The following is an 18,959-nucleotide window of genomic DNA, read 5'->3' on the forward strand; positions in this document are numbered from 1 at the left end:
TGCAGGTGCCTTGCCTATTGTCCTTTCCTGTGGCACCATATACTTCTTTTTTGAGTTTCTAGTCATTAATTCATCTTGATGCATCATGGTCCTTTTTCTTATGGTTTGTCTGGTTTATATGATTAATGATTTCTAATGTTTTGACATTGCTAGTCTCCTATCTCTTTAGTGAAAGTTAATACAGCTAGATATATAGCTGTCATATTGATTTGTCTGTTTGCTAAGTAACCTCTTGATAAAACCTGGTTATTTCTTGTCAGGTAACCTTTAAGGAGGACATAATGGAAGTAACATTTCATGATTTTTTTAAAAAAATATTTACCATATCAATCCATATATTTCATTCTTCTTTATCTTTAAGAAATACTCATTTCCGGTCACTAAAAAACAATCCTTTCAAAGCAAACTTTTGGCTTTTTTTAGAGAATTGTTCATTTAACAGCTGATAAATTCTTCTATCTACACAGCAAAATAAAAGGATGAATGGTTGCAGAAATATTGGTATACAGAACATATTTCACAAAAGGATCAAACCTCTCCTCATTCTTTATTAGTGGTCAATGGTCTCTCTTTCCCTGGTCTAAGAAGATAAGAAATTATTCCACTGTGAAATAAATAATAAATACCCTCACCCCACCCCACATTATCTCCTTTAATGTGATAAAAACACAGCAATTTAGCCTCCTTTCATTCCAGTCTCCCTGATGAATTAGTAGCTTGATCTCTCTTGATAAAGAAAAGAAGCTCCAACAAAAGTGTAAAAGACATTTTTTTTCCTCGAGTCCCTTAAACATCATTTTAGCAGTTGCCTTGCCTTCATAATCCCCTTTTGCTGATGGTCAGGCAGCCTTAATCCCCCACAGTCAATGGAGATAAGCATTAATCAAAATACATTGTCACATAAAAACAAAATATGTATATAAAAGAATCCATAAAAACTTAATGCCAGCCTAACTGTCACGTTGCACTGGTTGCTTGATTTAGCTGGATATAATGCTGAATAATTCCAGGCCAGATTCGGTGATACATTTAATGTATAAAATTAATTTTAAATGGCTGTTTTTATAGAAGCATTTTAATACTAATTGTAAGGAGTCAGAGAATACAATGAGGACCAAACTATGTGTGTATATCACCATAGGCCTTTTATATTATATTGTGATCTGATGCAAATCTCTTTCTGTGTGTTTCTTTCTCTCTGTCTCCTTCTCCAGCTCTCTTTCATGTATATTTTACCTCTCACTCTGCCAAATTATCTGCTACAATAAAGAACTGATAAAACATTAAAATATTAAATACACAATTAAAAATATATAGAAACAAACTAAAACTTCTTCAAAATAGTTCAAAATGGTACTGTTCTATTATCTGGGCAGAGGCCACTAGGGGGTGCTAGAAAGAGAATGATAGTCCATTTTATGGGGGTGGAGAGTGGGTTGAAGGAATAAAACCATTTCCCCTGTTTTCCTTTTATTCCCCCACCACCACCCATGTCCCATCATGGAAACAACCCTTGTTTATGATATGGGAAGAGGAGGAGGGAAAATAACCAACAAAAACAGGGGAGATGGTTTTCCTCCTTCAATTCCCCAACCCCTGTAAAATGGACCACCCTTCTCTCTATAGTGCCCCCTAGTGGCCTCTGCCTGGATAATAAAACAGTATCCTTAAAATTTCAGAAAGTTACAACAGTCATAACAACCACCTATGTGTTCAAGAATCAAAGGGTGGTTCTATGCAGGCAAATAATGCAACTCCAACCAGTATGAAAAATATCATTTGGAATTGCATAATGGATACACAGGGGTGTTGTCAATCACCGTGAAGGCAGGACCACAGCCCCAAAGCCCAATCATGCTGAAAAGGGTTTCTGTACAACTGGGAATGGGACAAGATTCCACCCCCACCCCAACATCCCAATTCCTAATCTCCCAAAAAGAGAGTAACATGGGGATCCCACTGCCACAACATAGGGTGAATCTGGATCCTAGAGTAGGATCCAGACTTTCCACTACATTTTCCTAACTCTGAATATAACTGTTTTACACCAGATTTGCTCACATCAGTTTGGGTGCATTGTGTGGATGCACACAGGCTAATGCAACCACTCAAAGACAACATGAAATAGTACAGCCTTAGCTGCCCAGAAAAAAACTCAAAAGGAATTGAGTCTGCCTGGTTTCCTTTGGGATATAGTTCCACAATCTCTACACAGAAACACAATTTTTACACACAAATCTTCCAATTTTGTTCTTTGGACCAGGAGAGAAGCTCACGGTGGCCTCATCTACACTGACCATTTAATGAAGTTCAACGCTAGCTGGCCAGATAACAAACTCTCGCAAAAGTGCACAAAAGAAAACCCTTAATGTGCATCAATGCTTTGTGGTTTGTATAATCACCATCTGGGTCTCAGCTGGTTCCAGGATTTCCTATGTAAGCACCTGCACAAAGAAACCACTTGATTGAAACGGTATTAAATGGTCAGTGTGGATGGGGGGAATGTCAATAGGTCTGGCATCTTCTTTACTGGGAAAGTAGCAGATCAAAGGATGGAACAGGATTCATGTTACAACTGCAGTCAACCCACCATGAACATGGATTCTGTATTGACAAATTTAACCATTCACTGCTTGAAAACATTCAACCATCACCTTGCACTGCAAACCATAAAGCAAACCTTGTTTTTGCCATTTTATATAATAAGGGACACCATTTTACTATGCCACGGTCTATAATGGAATTTCTGCATTTGTGGATTTTGGTATCCGTGGGAGATTGCTTCTTGAACCAAGCCCAGCAAATGAGGAGGAGGAGGATTTATATGCTTTTTCTTTCTAAAAAGAGACTAAAAGTGGCTCATACAAAAGGCCATGATAGCTATTTATATAACATAAAAGCAGATAAGTTAAAATCATATATACATTTAAACTTTCCTCTAATTTAGAGAACTAAATACCCATTATTCCCAGACTGTACAAGTAGCCAAGTTCTCTGTAGCTAATGTGAAAACAGATCCAATGCTGCTGGAGCGTATAAGACTCAGAAAGACAGCTCTAATGTGTAGAACAAACAATTATGATGTCTCTCTTCTCATCCCTTTGCAAATAGCAACAATAAAGGGATTAAACTGCAGTAATATATTCTTCACAGAGCAATAGCCAGATTTTATAAATTATACATATATTAAAATCTACTCAGTGTTCAGCAGGCAGGTGAAAGCCTGAAAACATGGAATTCACAGGAATAAAAATAAATAATTCTGCAGCTGGTATGATAATTAAACTGGGCTCATTAGTATTTTATTTTTATGAACTACAAAATTATTCAAAAAGAGCTTCTCAGAATCAGAAAAGTGCTTCATGGAATAGCTTAAGAAACCACTTGTGATTGATCTGCTCATGAATGACAGGATTTAGAAATCAAGCTGGGGGGATCTGAGAGAAAGTGCTTGGAAACATCAGTAAGTTCAGAATGCAGCAGCTAAATTGTTGGCCAAGACTAATTACAAAAATCACCCAGATCTTTGCTCTTAGGACACTTTTCATTAGCTACGTAACCATACTTCAAAGTATGATTTACAATGTGTTGTCGAAGGCTTTCATGGCCGGGATCACAGGGTTGTTGTATGTCTTTCGGGCTGTGTGGCCATGTTCCAGAAGCATTCTCTCCTGACGTTTCGCCCACATCTATGGCAGGCATCCTCAGAGGTTGTGAGGTATGGAGAAAACTAAGCAAAGAGGTTAATATATATCTGTGGAAAGTCTAGGGTGAGAGAGGTCAGTGTGAATGTGTAGTTAATCACTTAAATTAGCATTGAAAAGCTTATCTGCTGTCTTCTTCCTGCCTCTGGGGCATCCTTTGTTTAGAGTCGTTAACTGCCCTTGGTTGATTCATGTCTGGAAACCCTCTGTTTTCAGAGTATTGCTTTTTATTTACTGTTCTGATTTTTGAGTTTTGTAATACTGGTAGCCAGATTTTGTTCATTTTCATGGTTTCTTCCTTTCTGTTGAAGTTGTCCACATGCTTGTGGATTTCAATGGCTTCTCTGTGTAGTCTGACATGATAGTTGTTAGAATGGTCCAGCATTTTTGTGTTCTCAAATAGTATTCTGTGTCCAGGCTGGTTCATCAAATGCTCTGCTATGGCTGATTTCTCTGGTTGAATTAGTCTGCAGTGCCTTTCATGTTCTTTGACTCTTGTTTGGGCGCTGCGTTTGGTGGTCCCTATGTAGACTTGTCCACAGCTGCATGGTATCCGGTAGACTCCTGCAGAAGAGAGAGGATCCCTCTTGTCCTTCGCTGACCGTAGCATTTGTTGGATTTTCTTCGTGGGTTTGTAGATAGTTTGTAGGTTGTGCTTCTTCATCAGCTTCCCTATGCGGTCAGTAGTTCCCTTGATGTATGGTAAGTACACCTTTCCTCTGGGTGGATCTTTGTCTTGACTCTCATGGCTTGTTCTTGGCCTTGCAGCTCTTCTGATGTCTGTGGTGGAGTATCCATTGGCCTGTAGAGCCCAGTTTAGGTGGTTGAGTTCACCTTGGAGGAGGTGAGGTTCGCAGATTCTTTGTGCACGGTCTGTCAGGGCTTTGATTGTGCTCCTTTTTTGACTTGGGTGATGGTTGGAGTTTTTATGAAGGTATCTATCTGTGTGTGTAGGTTTTCTGTAAACTGTGTGGCCCAATTGTTGATTGGGTTTGCGGATGACCAGAACATCTAGAAATGGCAGTTTTCCTTCCTTTTCTTTTTCCATGGTGAATTGGATGTTTGGGTGGATGCTGTTAAGATGGTCCAGGAACTTGCTGAGTTCTTCCTCTCCATGGCTCCAAATCGTGAAGGTGTCATCTACGTATCTGAACCAAACAGTTGGCTTTTTTGGTGCTGTTTCTAGGGCCTGTTTTTCAAAGTATTCCATATAGAAATTTGCTACTACTGGGCTGAGAGGGCTCCCCATGGCCACTCCATCCTTCTGTTCATAGAATCCAGTGTCCCACTGAAAGTAGCTAGTGGTGAGGCAATGGTGAAACAGGGCTGTGATGTCTTCTGGGAAGTTTTGTTTGATTAGTGTGAGGGTGTCAGCTACTGGGACTTTGGTAAAAAGGGACACCACATCAAAGCTGATCAGGATGTCCTTGGTGCTTAGATTGAGGTTGCTGATCTTTTCTATAAAGTGTGTAGAGTCCTTGATATAATGTGCAGTGAGCCCAATGTGGGTTTGTAGCTGTGTAGCCAGAAATTTTGCCAGGTTGTAAGTCGGCGATCCAATGGCACTTACAATGGGTCTGAGTGGGATGGAGTCCTTGTGGATTTTGGGGAGTCCGTAAAGCCTGGGTGGGAGGGCTTCTGATTTGCACAGCTGTTGGCGTATGTCAAAGTTAATGGAGGAGTTCTTGATTAGAGTGTTCGTTTTTCTGGTGATTTTGTTAGTGGGGTCTTGTTTCAGTTTCTTGTAAATTGTGGGATCTAGAAGTTGCCTGATTTTTTCTTTGTATTGTTTTGTTTCCATGATTACTGTGGCATTCCCCTTGTCAGCTGGAAGAATGATGATTTCAGGATCTGAGTTGAGATCTTTGATGGCCTGTCTTTCTTTTCTCGTTATGTTGCTGGGGGGGAGTTTTGCATTTCTCAGGATCCTTGCTGTTTCAATTCTTACCTCCTCTGCTTCTTCCTCAGGGAGCTGGTAAATTGCTGATTCAACATTGGCAATGATGTTTTCTACTGGGATCCTGGTGGTGGTGACTGCAAAATTTCCTCCTTTTTCTAGAATGGATACTTGGTCTTCAGTGAGTTGTCTGTCTGTCAGGTTGATGATGGTCCGTGATTTATCCAGTTCTGGCTTTGGCTGTTGCTTACGGCATTTGTCAAATTTTTGTTTTTGTCTCTTGGTGTGGAGAACCATGTCTTTCTCCACACCTTTTCAATTAGCTTTTCAATGCTAATTTAAGTGATTAACTACACATTCACACTGACCTCTCTCACCCTAGACTTTCCACAGATATATATTAACCTCTTTGCTTAGTTTTCTCCATACCTCACAACCTCTGAGGATGCCTGCCATAGATGTGGGCGAAACGTCAGGAGAGAATGCTTCTGGAACATGGCCACACAGCCCGAAAGACATACAACAACCCTATGATTTACAACTTATGAAACCCTAGATGGCTTGAGCTAGGAAAATATTCATTTATATGAACCTGGCTTTTGAGATCCTCAAGGGAGACCCCAGACTTGATCTTGCCACCTTAATACATGTTTGCCAAGAGTGCAATAAAAGGTTCTCACAATGACCCACTGTTATCCATTTGCAGAAGAATGAAAGCTTCTATTCATTTTCTCCAATAATTCCTGAACACCCACTATTTTTAATGTAACTCCTTCCCACCTGCCCCCCAAAGCCTTGCTCATTTCTCAGACAATCAGTCAAACTAACTCCTATTCTGCTCCCCCTCATTTGGCCATTGTTAGGTTTTTCATGATCTTGTTATCATTCTCATTAAATCAGTCTCGATGTTTCTTAGTTTGGTATCCAGTTCAGAGGCTGTAATAATAGAGGTCTTCAGTTTATTCAAATGTTACTCAACATTTTCAAGATGTTCCATGGGTATATGATCCTTGAGTGGTGCTTGGAGAAGGGCTCATTTAGAGAATTCTTGAAGGGCTTGGATGTTTACTTCACACCTTATCTTTCTTCCTTGGGGTCTATGTTGATGACCACTAAGGATCAAATTAATCAGTCATCTGTCCAGCAGACAATAGCATGTATCATGGCTCTTGTCTGAAATACATTGTGTCAGTTTCTGGCACATATAATTGTATAGTCTAACAGGTACTAATGCTGTGACCAGGATGTTTCCATGATGTCTTAAACTTTCTTTTATGGAAGAAGAGCGTGTTAGTGATGACAATGTTGTGTTCCACATCTTTTTGCGAGAAGTAGGATGCCATTTGGGTTGTTGCTTTCAACCCTGACTTTCCCTATAGTCCCCAGCCACAGGTTGAAATCTTGCCCAACTCTTGCATTAAAATCACCCAGGAGGATAATTTTGTCCTCTGTCGGTATCTCAGATAGGATTGCATCCAGTTGATAGTAGAATTTTTCCTTGATGTCTTTGTCAGCATCTAGTGCTGGAACTCAATTGACAGACCCAGTCCTTTAAACTTGAACACGCCCATCTGTATTTTAGAATGTGTTTTATGAATGTCCGATATAAGTTAATAATTTTTAACTGTTTTATAGTGTATTGTACAATTTTTATATGTGTGTTTTATTGTAAGCCGCCTTGAGTCCCCTGTTGGGTGAGAAGGGCGGGATATAAATATTGTAATAAATAATAAATAATGTGTTGGTGCATAGGTACTTATGATAGTTGCCTGTTGGTTTTTGGCAAGATTAATTCAGTGGGATGAAAGTCATTTGTTAATGCCGATGGGTGCTTCAGATGCTTCACCAGGTCATTTTTGATAGCAAAGTTGACCGATTGTAATCTGCTCAGGATTTTTTGTGATCCAGTTGCCATAAGCTAGGAGAGGCCAACTTTCAGAGTTGGGGGACCCTGCATAGCTGTTCCTTGCCACCAATGTTGTCATACAGCCACAGATTTTGCTCAGAAGATTGGTAAGTGCTTCAGAAAATTCCTCTTCCTATCCCACCTCTCCAAGAACTGCTTGCTTGCTTGATTTTTCTGGGAGGTTTCTATGGGTGCAAATAAACCTTTTAAAAAGATACACGACCCCTTTGCACAAAGCTAAACTATGAGGATTTTTTGCTGATGCATCACTCATTTGTCACCAACATTTGGCAGCATGGAATTTAAACACCCAGCTTGTTTTGCAGAAGTTACTTTGTCCAATTTGGAAACTTAACAGGTAGGATGGAGAGTTTAAACCTACTTTTCTCTACTGAGTCTTTCCTGTCGTAATCTTTTAAAGCATGTTTCCCCCAGGGGACTTCAGGATAAGAAATGTGCCTTCTTTAGAAAGAAAAGACTAGGGACATCATTAGAACAGAATAAGTAGATACAGAGAGATGTAACCTCATGCTTCCCCAACTGTCTTGCAATTCCCTTCCTGTCTCTGTATTCTCAATTTGGAAGCAAGTGGTTGCTGTAGTAACTTGTAGCTTGCCATTCTTTTTGCAAAGTTTCAGCTAAATGATCATAAATGAGTGGATGCCAATCATTTTAAGGGCTCTTGTTTATTGAATAGTTGGCATGGTTCTTTGGAGGCTAAAAATAATGGGGCACATTTGGGACAGGGAACATGTGTTGTTCATGCCATTATATGGAATGTTTGTGAACAGAGAGATGGTGACAAAAGGTAATGTATTTTTGGCCCAGAAGGAACCCAATTCAATACCTACTATCTATAGATTTGGGAAAATGGGGCCACAAAGTGGAGTCCACAACATGCGAATGTGGAGAAGAGCAAGCCACAAACCACACCATGCAGTCTGAGCCCTGCCACATGCGCAATAGAGGACCTTCTCAAAGTGACACCAGAGGCACTCCAAGTGGCCAGCTACTGCTCAAAGGTCATTTAATATAAAGCCAAGTTTTTAACTTTGTCAGTATTTTTAAATACATTACAACTGTATCCTCGGTTCGCTTCTAACACGATAAATAAATAAATTGATTTGGGTTTTGGGAACTATATCTCAGGGAGGAAAAGGCTGACAGATTTCATTCAGGGACATTAAAGAGCCATGAGCAAGCTAAGTAAACAATATTTCCCTGGACTGCATGGATGTACCACTATGATGCTGAAAGTATTGGACAACATAATCTGTGGGCCCCACACAACTCTCTGGTATTTCTTTTATAGAGTTGAAGAAAGAGAAAAATCTTGTGACATTTGGAATACTTTAAACCACCTTGAACCCTGTGTAAACCACCTTGAACCCTGTAGTTGAAAAGAAAAAGCCTTAGAAATGGGATTTAGCTTCAAGCACCTGGCAAGAGACAAAATGAACCATATTTATTTATAAAGTTGAGTTGAAGGACAGTTTTCTCCCTTTCTCTTTCTTTTTCTTCTTTATCACTGCCATTGAAAAAAGAGACCTTGCTAGAATGAAGTAAGACAGCAAGAGAAGCTGTACATTTTTAGTAAGAAAAAATGTTGCCCTCTGCAGGATAATGTTGACATAAAAATGATGAAAAGAAATTGTTATCTTGGGCTGGAATCATTCAGAACTTATTGGATGAGTTTGGATATTATTCAGTGTGAATTTTATTCAGTGCAAACAAAAAATAAATTCTACATATAGGAGATAACTATATAATTTTAGGTATGAAATGGTTTTTAGTTTGTTGTTGAAAATTTCTGTATGATTATTATGATTTACTTTTTTATTTCTGAGTGTTAATATGAGAATGATATTCTCAGTCTTTTATTTCTCTCTTCTATTTTTCTTTTTAATTCTGTGGTTTGATCTATATATAAGATAGATGCATAAGAAAGAAATACATATATTAATTTTTTTGTTAGTTATATTTATTTTGAATTAGTAAGGTTTTTAAAAATATTCATTTACAAAAATGATTTTACATATAAATATAAAAAAACCAATTTTAAATTTCTTATTTTAAAACTCATATAAAATCTCTTATTTGTGCATAAATCTATATATTAACTAGAGGACAATATTAATTATTTCTTGATAACACATTTGAAATGGATACATCTTTTAAGAAAAACTAATATTTCTTTTATAAAGCTGGAAAAACTATCAAGGCTGGCAACTTACCGTTAGGACCCAATTCGACGTGTCCAGAAAGTATCAAATCATGTATGAACATTACATACTGCATAGCATTGTAACTAAAGTATTATGTAGTTACGCTAACCTTCCCTCATTAAGCAGCTGTTAAAATCAATGAGGATTCATTCCCCTGTTGATCAAGAATGAGCTACCTGGGATTTCTCCTGCCTCTCATGAAGAACATTTGATGCAACAAGCAGAAAAAAGACTCTAGTTTTAAATCCTGCTTGTGCCAAGAACTAGGCTTGTGCTAAGAACTAGGCTTGTGCACGAATTTGGTGTGGTCAGTTGCCTTCAACCAATTCGACTTGTTCAGCTTGGCTGGATAGCTGTAACAGTAAGGGCTCAGCCATCACATTTTTCGTCCGTAATGGGCCACGTGGCAGCTAATCAAAGCTCCTCCTTCCCTATTTGGCACCACGTGGCGCACGGAGAGGCTGCTGCGTGCTGCCCGCATGGGGTTTCTCTGTGAACTCTACCTGTTGGGCCAATCAGAATAGAAAAATGCTGTGATGTGCCTTACACAAGCTGGGATGAGTGCCTGTATTGCTCTCAGTTGTGTCCTGGCTCTAGAGAGGTGCTTCAGTCTCATTGCCTTGCTGCTTGCTCTCAGCTTTATTTTTTGGCATGGCTTGGTCTCTCTCTAGCATTTATTTTCTTGATTCTTTTTATTTAGTGGGACTTGGAGTTGGGAAAGTGCGGGAGGGAGGTTAGGTGGTGCGTGCGCATGCATTTGGGGGACTTGGGAGAAAGTAAGAGCATCTCTTTGCTCTTGGTGTGCTTTTCTTTAAAAGTATTTGGGTGGCTTTGAGAGTCTTGAGTCACCCTTTAGCTTCTTTTTCTCCTCCCCTCCTCTCCTTCAGAAAATACTTTTAAAAGATAAATAATAATAAGAAGAATAATAATCCCAGGAAACAAACAGAAAAGCCTCATTCTCAGAAAATGATTACTTCTTTACCTATCTACCTATAATTTCATTCATTTGCAAATAAATTATCTCTCTGTGCTCTCTGCCTTCTGAATTTCAAGGAATAATAATAATAATAATTGTAATATTCCTTTGACTGTTGCCAGTAATAGGGCACTGTGCTGTGTGATGTGGAAGTGCATCTTTGACATCCGGCAGGAAGGAATGGTGCCCTGCTGCTACTCCTGGAGAATTTACAGGGTGAGGCCAGTGGGAGATACCTTTTTGGGAATTTTTAAGGAGATTTTATTTCTAAAAAGAAAAGAAATTCCTAAAAATCAGGAGATGACCCAAACATTCTGAAACTTGGCGGGCTAACAGTGGTTGATGTGTCCTCTAAGTGTGGTCATTTTCATCCTGATATCCTTAAAATGATGGGAAGGGGGGCCCAGGAAGACCCCCATTGCTGCTAATGGGCCGGATCTAGCCACCTTTTTTGGCTGCAGACCAAAAATGGCTATTCGTGCTTTGGAAAAACTATTGCCCAGACCAAATGCAGATGTGAAAAAACTTCTTCTACAAAGAGAATCTTTTTGGATTTTCAAACTACAAACACTATTTCCTCAGGGGCTAAATGATAGAATTGAATACACCTTTTTTTCTGTAACATGTAACCTTACTTAAGAGGTATCCTGGAAATCTTTCATTTGCTCGTTATAGAACTCCACTTAAAACAGAGCCAGAGCAACTAATAAGAATGTAAGTAGAGAAGCGTGTTTTTTTTACCATTTTTTAAAAAAACTTTTACTTAGCAATGTTAATATGGGAATTTCATATATCTATTGTGTATGTTATTTTTACTCCTTTATCTAGCATACTAAGCACAATAAAATTAAAACAGACACAACACCTGAGGAAGTGATAACAAAACAAGGCGAACAACCCGGGAGACCTTGTTGTGTACCAGTTCTTGGCATTGCGAATCAAATGAAGAATTGTTTTGGGAAACATCTCGCGCGGAGAAACAGAATTTGAGGAGAAGCGCTAGATTAGCGGAGAGAGCAAGCATTAATTAAGTCGGTTCCCTTGAGAGTTTCCCGGGAGGATTGCAGCTGGCAAGTTGTTGACTTAGTCCACTTTCCCTTGGGAAAGAGTGTTCAGACACCTGGCTGGAGAGGAGAGCGAAGTCCCATAAAAGTTCTGGGCCCCAACTGTCCTTTGCGGTGTTCAACGTGTCAGTTGAGGAATTCACATCGACTCTAGTTCTGCAGCGCGCTACTCTCGAGTAGACCGGCGTTGCATCTCGTCTCCCTGTCAAGCCTGGACAGCGATTCAGCTTTACCACGACTAACTTTGCCTTGCCTTGCATCCTAGCCTCGGATTTGAGCCCTGGAACTCTTTGACAGATCTTGCCTTAATCCCCACTCAAACAGCCTAAAGGTTTGAGTGTGTTTTGGTTATTGGATTTAAAACTTTGAACTCTAATACTGGACATCTACTTTCATATTACTGGACTATATTTGACCTTTCCTGAAAGGTCTACTGCTGGACTATATACTCTGCTTATTTTTAGTTGTCTCCTTTATTTCCTTAATAAAGATATTAGATTGTTTATTGGCCTTCGTGTCTGATTCCCAGTGCTCACGCTGCCCTGAGGTGTCACAAATATAGACTTGGATGTCTCTTTATGTCTGTTATTTACTCCTTACATAGTATACTTTGTTAGATTATGACATGGAAATTGTACCTTTGTTTATGGTATCCTGAAAGCAATTTTGTTATATGCAATATAGTTTGAAGAGAATTACTCTAATATAGAGTTGTAGAAATCTGATTTGTATTACATTTCTTGGGATTTTTACAAGAGTGTATATATACATACATTATTGTTCTATATTATTATAGAAATTTGTGCATTATCCGCTATTCTGCTACCCACACATTTTCGGGAGGCATGCGAAAATGGATCCATGGATTTCCCAGAATTCAGCCAGCAGAAACAGATTGAGGTTCAGCCAAAATGCACAAGCCTACTAGGAACCACTCACATGAGGAGGGTGGGAATATCAGGAAGCAATTTCTTGACAAACAGGGAAACAGGTATCAACTAATCCTGGTGACCGTTTACCAGTAAGTGGAGTTTTGGGGGCTTTCAAAGTCCTTATGTAGCTCCTAAACTTTGGACTATCTAGTGTTTGAGCATATTTGTAATTTCCTAACAGAATTACAGTCCATATTTTTTAAAATTAGAAAAAAACTACATTAACATTAATACCTGAAATTCAAAACATTCAAAGCAGAAAGTCTAGGATATGGAACCATCCTAATCGGCTTCATATATGACATTTATAAAAATCCGTGGACATCGATATTAAAATGAGTAGGTTAAAACATTCAATAGTTTGGGATTTGTTTGTCTCAGCATCAATATGATGATATTAATATATGTGGCAGATATACTGGAAATACTCCTACATATGTCAGAAATCATACTCACAAAATCTGCCCATTCTCTGCCACAGTGCTGCTTCTGACCTTTTTAAAAGCTAGGTGGGAAAACAGTAGGAGTGGCAGTGACCAGGTACATCTGGCTCCCTGAAGCAGAGCTGGTACTCAACACTCTCCAAAGAATGACTCTCAACAGGTCATGTTAAAATCCACAAATTTGGCCTCCAAGCCTGCCCTTGACTTATACATGAGGTTGAATTATACATGAGTATATACAATACAACTTTTTTATGGAATGGCTAATTTGTGCTCTTGCAAGCACCCATCATTTTTCATTATTGCCTACAGTGGCAAAGAAGGGTGAAACCTGAATATCAACAGAATCAAGAGGCCCACAGATTGGCCACCAAACTCTACAAAAAGTTGTGCTCAACTATCCTTATTATGGTTTGAAATTCCTGTACATCTTTTTAAGCCGAGCATGAAAATTATGCAGCCTGCCAGATGTTGCTGGATTCCAAGTCTTAACAGCTCAACATAGCATAACCAATGGGAGAATGCTGGGAATGCTCCGGGGTGAGAAGGACAGGATATAAATGTATGAAATAAATAAAAATAAATTACAGTCCAAGAACCTGTATAAGGCCACATTATTCTTTTTTTTTTTAACTTTAGGTAATTTGCAGTGCCAGTATGGGGAGACGGTGCCATTCATCTGCAGGAACTGGCAGTCCACCAACGCAATAGCAGTCTAAAACAGACATGCTGCCAGTTTTCCAGGAATTCCTGAAGGATAATGGAATCACACTTTTAGAAACCACTGCCCTTTCCACACATCCACCTACTGCTTGGCTGAACAATCTGTTCAACTTTTCAAGAAAGAGGATTACAAACTGTGAAAGCTTTAAAGGGCACTATGAGCGTGAAATTATGCCATTTTGCAGTTTAGGCATACCTTCATGCAATTTGTACTTCTAATTTAGAGATACAATTTTATAGTTTCCTTTCTCCCCTACCACCTCAATCTCTGTATCTATACATAGAAGTGCATCTGTTTGTATCTAGAGCAGGTGGGTATTCTGTAAAACTCTGTTACTATAATGTACATTTAGACAAAGCAATGGCATTCTGCAGCAAATAATAAAACAAGCAGAAACTACCTGAAAATTTTACAATTCTAGTAGAACTGGCTTCAGATCATAGGGAGTCTTTAGTCAAAAATTCCTTATGACATACCAACCAAATAATTAAAAAAAACATAACTCCTGCTCAGTGATGGATTCAATTCTCATGTTTTGAAAGTTTTTTATGAGCCCATTAGAGCTGGAGAGACCCTTCTCTCTGTCCTATCACCTTCTCGGGGTCACCTCATGGGAACTGATTAGGATCAGGCTTTGTATGCTGTGCTGGGCTATTTTAAGATGTATATATAGCCTTTTATTGATGTTTATATGTGTACTGTTTTAATTTACGACCTCATCACATTCACCCCTGATTCACCACAGATTGTGGCAAATCCAGCGGGGCCTGGCAGGGGCATGGGGAATCCATTTCCCTGTGCCCCGCATCACCCATCTCACCACTCACCCCGTCCCAGGGAGGGGGGAGAATTGCCAATCAGCTTCCCCCATTGTTTCGTATGTTGAGGCATGGAGTCCCGCCAGAAGTTGATCTATGTTGTGTGATGGGAGTTGGTGGGCTCCATGCCTCAACTGAAGTCCAAGTGTCCTAGGACAGGCAACTTTGCCCATCTGATAAGGTCCTCCTTAATAATGCCCCCTTTGTTGTTTGCCTTAAATTCATTTCTGATTCATGTTGAACCTAACATGAATATTACATGAGGGTTTATAGAATCATCAAATTTTAGAGTTAGAAGAGATTCCCAGGTCCATCCAGTTCAACCCACTGCCATGCAGGAACATGTCATCATCTTTGTATTCGGTATCTAGATACTGAATTCATCATTTCAGTGAAGGATATGTACTTTAGATTTGTGAGATTCCATTCACCATCAAGCAAGAATAATAAATACATGAATAACCAAAGGGCTGATCAAGTTGTAAAGTTATAATCAGATCTCAGCAGTAAACGTACACACTGTTCATTTTCTGCATTATTGTTACTTTAAAATAGGACAAAATCAGAACAAAAACCTCAGGGGCAAGAAGAGATCACGTTCTGAAGGTGGAAAACAACATTTGGATCTTTTGCAATGCTTCTATTTATGGAATAGAAATTTCAGTTGCAATGTACTGTTCTTAAACGTTAAAGTCTTTTTGTTTTTAACTATAAGATTTTCTGGATCTGATTATGTGGGAAAGAAACAGAAATGCAAAATGAATTGCAAAAAGCTATTTACCCGTCTGCCAGAAAATGGATATTTTTAAAACAAGAGGTTATGAATAGGGGAAGATTTTGTCACTTGAAAGAAGGACGATTAATAACAAAGATTACTATTTATATCCAAGGGAAATGTCTAAGTAGCCCTTTAATTTAATTACAGAGGAAAGTTCAGTTTGTCATAAACACTTTCCAGACATAGCTATATTTGGCCTCATTTTTTCAGTATTCAGACAAGTGACTGCTTTTCTCTTTTGCAAAATTATATTGCCATCTTTGCATCATCAGATTTAGTTATTCTCTTCTAAACAAATTCTTCCTAGAACTTGAGTTTCACTGCCACCATGACCGACTTGTTGCTTGATAGGACTCACAAGTCCAAATACTGAGATTATAATCTATGCTTCATCTGTTACATTTTTTGTTAATGATTGGAGGAAAATCAGACAAATCTCCAATTGGCAGGGACACTGTCAATTAGTATTCTGACTTCCCACATTTTCTATTGATTTGTCCTCAGTTTACTTCTATTGGTGCAGAACTGAGTTCAAAAGCAATCCGTACTCTATGAACTCAGCAAGAGAAGGATGTGGAATCTTCCCCTTCCCAGTTGGCTCAGACAAAAGCAAACTGTTGCAGCCTCTCCTGGCTTGTTTCTTCTCCCTCATTAATAACTTTTGACATGTTGATCAGACTCTGATTTCACTTGGTCACACATGTCTCTGGTGTAATCTGGATGATTGAGAGGTAGAAAACTAAAATATTTGGAACAGAGTATATTCCACAGATTAGAGGTGAAAGAAATGAAAGTAAAGAACCTGAATTTGAGAAGTTAATCTGCATAAGAAAATTTATACTAGCTCTACAGGCAGAAAATATATGTTTTATTTAAAGTGATACATTCTATATCCTTGGTATCATCTTCAAGAAAGAGACATTTATCTTTTAATAGTTTGCAGGTTCTCCTGAATCATTTAATATCAAAGATATCCAGGCTAGCATCCTTCTCAGCCATTCAGAGATGGTAAATTGGAGTCATAGTGTCATAAGAGTCATAGAGTTAAAAGGGGCCTTATGTGCCATTGAGTCCAACCCCCTTCATGATGCAGAATCCTAACTAAAGCATCCGCAGCACGTAGCTGTCCAGAGCAGGAGACCTCACCACCTCTTTAAGTCATTAGTTCCATTACCAAAATTGCTCCTACTTTTTAAGAGATTTCTTCTAATGTTCAACTGAGATCTACTCTCCTGTAACTTTAAAATATAAGCCTTGAGGTATTTAAAAAGTATAATCATGTCACCCCCTTAGTCTACTCTTGAACACCCAACTCTTTCAGCCTTTCCTCATATGTTTTGTTCTCCATCCATCTTACTGCTGGGAAATCATGTTGTTAATAGCCATATGAGTCTACCAAACTTTATATTTTTAGTCTGGTCGTACCTCAAGGCTTTCTAGGTGCTTCAGATCAATGAGATGGGAAACTGTATTCTGTATTCTCCTAGTTGTGTTGCAGCTTCAGAAGAGCAGTTGTGATAAAGCCCAATATGTCTTTTTAGCTGCCTCTTCTTGATATGCCTTGCAACTGGGAGAGGATAGCAGATGTCATTTACTAGCGTCCTGAATTGCAGCTACTCTGAAACTGTCAGCTGAGTGATTTTGTCAGATGTAACAATGATGACAAAGTTTTGTTGTTCTATTGACCTCTAACAAGGTATAATCTCACTAGATGCTGCAGATCTCCTGCTGCAAGGGATCCTACCTGCATCATGGTAGAGCTTTCATTCATCATTGTCAGTGGGGCAAAATAACTGGGCAATTGGTGTGTTGGGAGTCGTAGAGAATCTATATATCTGAGGCATCCTTATTACTCTGGCATCCTTTACCCATCTCAAAAGATGGCACAATAAATTCTATCCCAGTGGAAGGTGAGAAAGGCTGCTGGCTGACTTCCTCTCTGGTTAGTATGAGCCAGGTGGAGATGAGGAAATCTGTCATTTCTGTTTTCATCCACATATACATTTTTGTATACAATGGTAAATTCTGAGCAGAACTAAATTCTTGGTCATCCATAGGGATGGATAAATCCATCACTTTTGCATTCACTCACATCTGAATTTTGGTAAATTCTAGCAAAAAATATGAACTGAAACAAAACTCTTACCCATCTCTAGAGTCAACTAGGCTTAAAAAAATTGGACGTAGCAACCTTAGCATGGCCATATCATTACCTAGTAGTTTCTAGTTTGCATGTCTTTCTGTGCATACAATTTCTTATTTGTTCAGGTACTCGTATCATTTCATCTATCTTTCTGCTTCAGTTAGTCTGCAGCTTGCTTCAGTTTGTTCATTTTGTAACGTTCAGTTCTCTCTCACCTATCAATATTTGAAAAGGATATTACAGACTCCCACCATGTGATATTATAAAACCTTTAGTATTTGTAAGGACATTTGTAAGTATTTATAAGCATCTGGTTTTTACAAAGAATATTCAGTCTGATTAATTTCTTGGCTAGATGATGCACTTGAGGGTTGTGTGTGACTGATTTTTGTTCACTTTCTGCTTCAGAATACTCAGTATATGTGAGATACACTACTATCTCTCACATTATTCAGCAAGTAAAGGTTGACAACTCACCACTGACCTCCCCTTACCCATACCTCATCTCCATAGTTCTGTGTTGTGCTAAAAGAAGTGATGTACATATAATTCTATAAACCTAGCTAACACAAAGTATGGTTTAAATTTTTGAATAGGTTATTATTATTATTATTATTATTATTATTATTATTATTATTATTATTATTTATACTCAACTTTATCTTCCCAAAGGGGATTCAAAGCAGCTTGACATAAAAGCATTTGTATACAATTTAAAATATATAAATATGCAACAATTAAAATAGAATTAAACACAACCAGCACTAAAATTCACAGTTAAAATCTATGTTCATAGTTTAGGAGACAGTCCAATGTAAATTATGAAGTGCAGAAGCATCTGTAATACAGCAACATAGGACCTTCAAAACCAGGTTTCACATGTAATGCCAAAGTGGAATGGTGAGGAATTTTCAAGGGAGAACTGCTGGAAGGAGAGTTTAGACTGTCCTCTGTTCACTGATTCATATTTTCAGAGTCATCTTAGATATCTCTCTCTCCACCACCCCCCACCATCCCCGGACTGACATCAAGAGCACTTGGTTAAGGGAGCAAAAAGCCTGGGGACATTGTCACAAAAGAATGAGTGGATGCACTTAAGCCCACGCTGTCAATTCTACCCCTTCCTGTCCCTTTATTCTTGTTACTTCTTGAAATGTGACTTTGAGAACAAGTGGTTGCTGAGGTAACATGTAGCTCTGCACTTCCTTTTGCAACATGTCAGGTATCAGGAGTTTAATAATATGTAAAGTCAATTGAATTGCTGTCAATCACATGGTAGCTTTTGTTTATTTAATAGCAAGTACATGGCAGTGGGTTGATTTTTTTAATGTTTCCAGCCACATTCTCCA

At 38.6% G+C, this 18,959-nt stretch overlaps 1 protein-coding gene and 1 long non-coding RNA gene across 2 annotated transcripts in view; one reads left to right on the plus strand and one right to left on the minus strand.

Moving 5' to 3' along the window:
- Positions 1-14,137, plus strand: part of LOC134297570 (uncharacterized) — a 98,974-nt gene extending 84,837 nt beyond the window's left edge. Inside the window, exon 3 of the long non-coding RNA XR_010004364.1 lies at positions 13,787-14,137. This is a non-coding gene — a long non-coding RNA (uncharacterized LOC134297570). The remainder of the gene's footprint in view (positions 1-13,786) is intronic.
- Positions 1-18,959, minus strand: part of itgbl1 (integrin subunit beta like 1) — a 203,289-nt gene that overhangs the window by 116,381 nt on the left and 67,949 nt on the right. The window lies entirely within an intron of this gene.

The sequence above is a fragment of the Anolis carolinensis genome, chromosome 3 (genome assembly GCF_035594765.1).
Source record: "Anolis carolinensis isolate JA03-04 chromosome 3, rAnoCar3.1.pri, whole genome shotgun sequence".
NCBI lineage: Eukaryota > Metazoa > Chordata > Lepidosauria > Squamata > Dactyloidae > Anolis > Anolis carolinensis.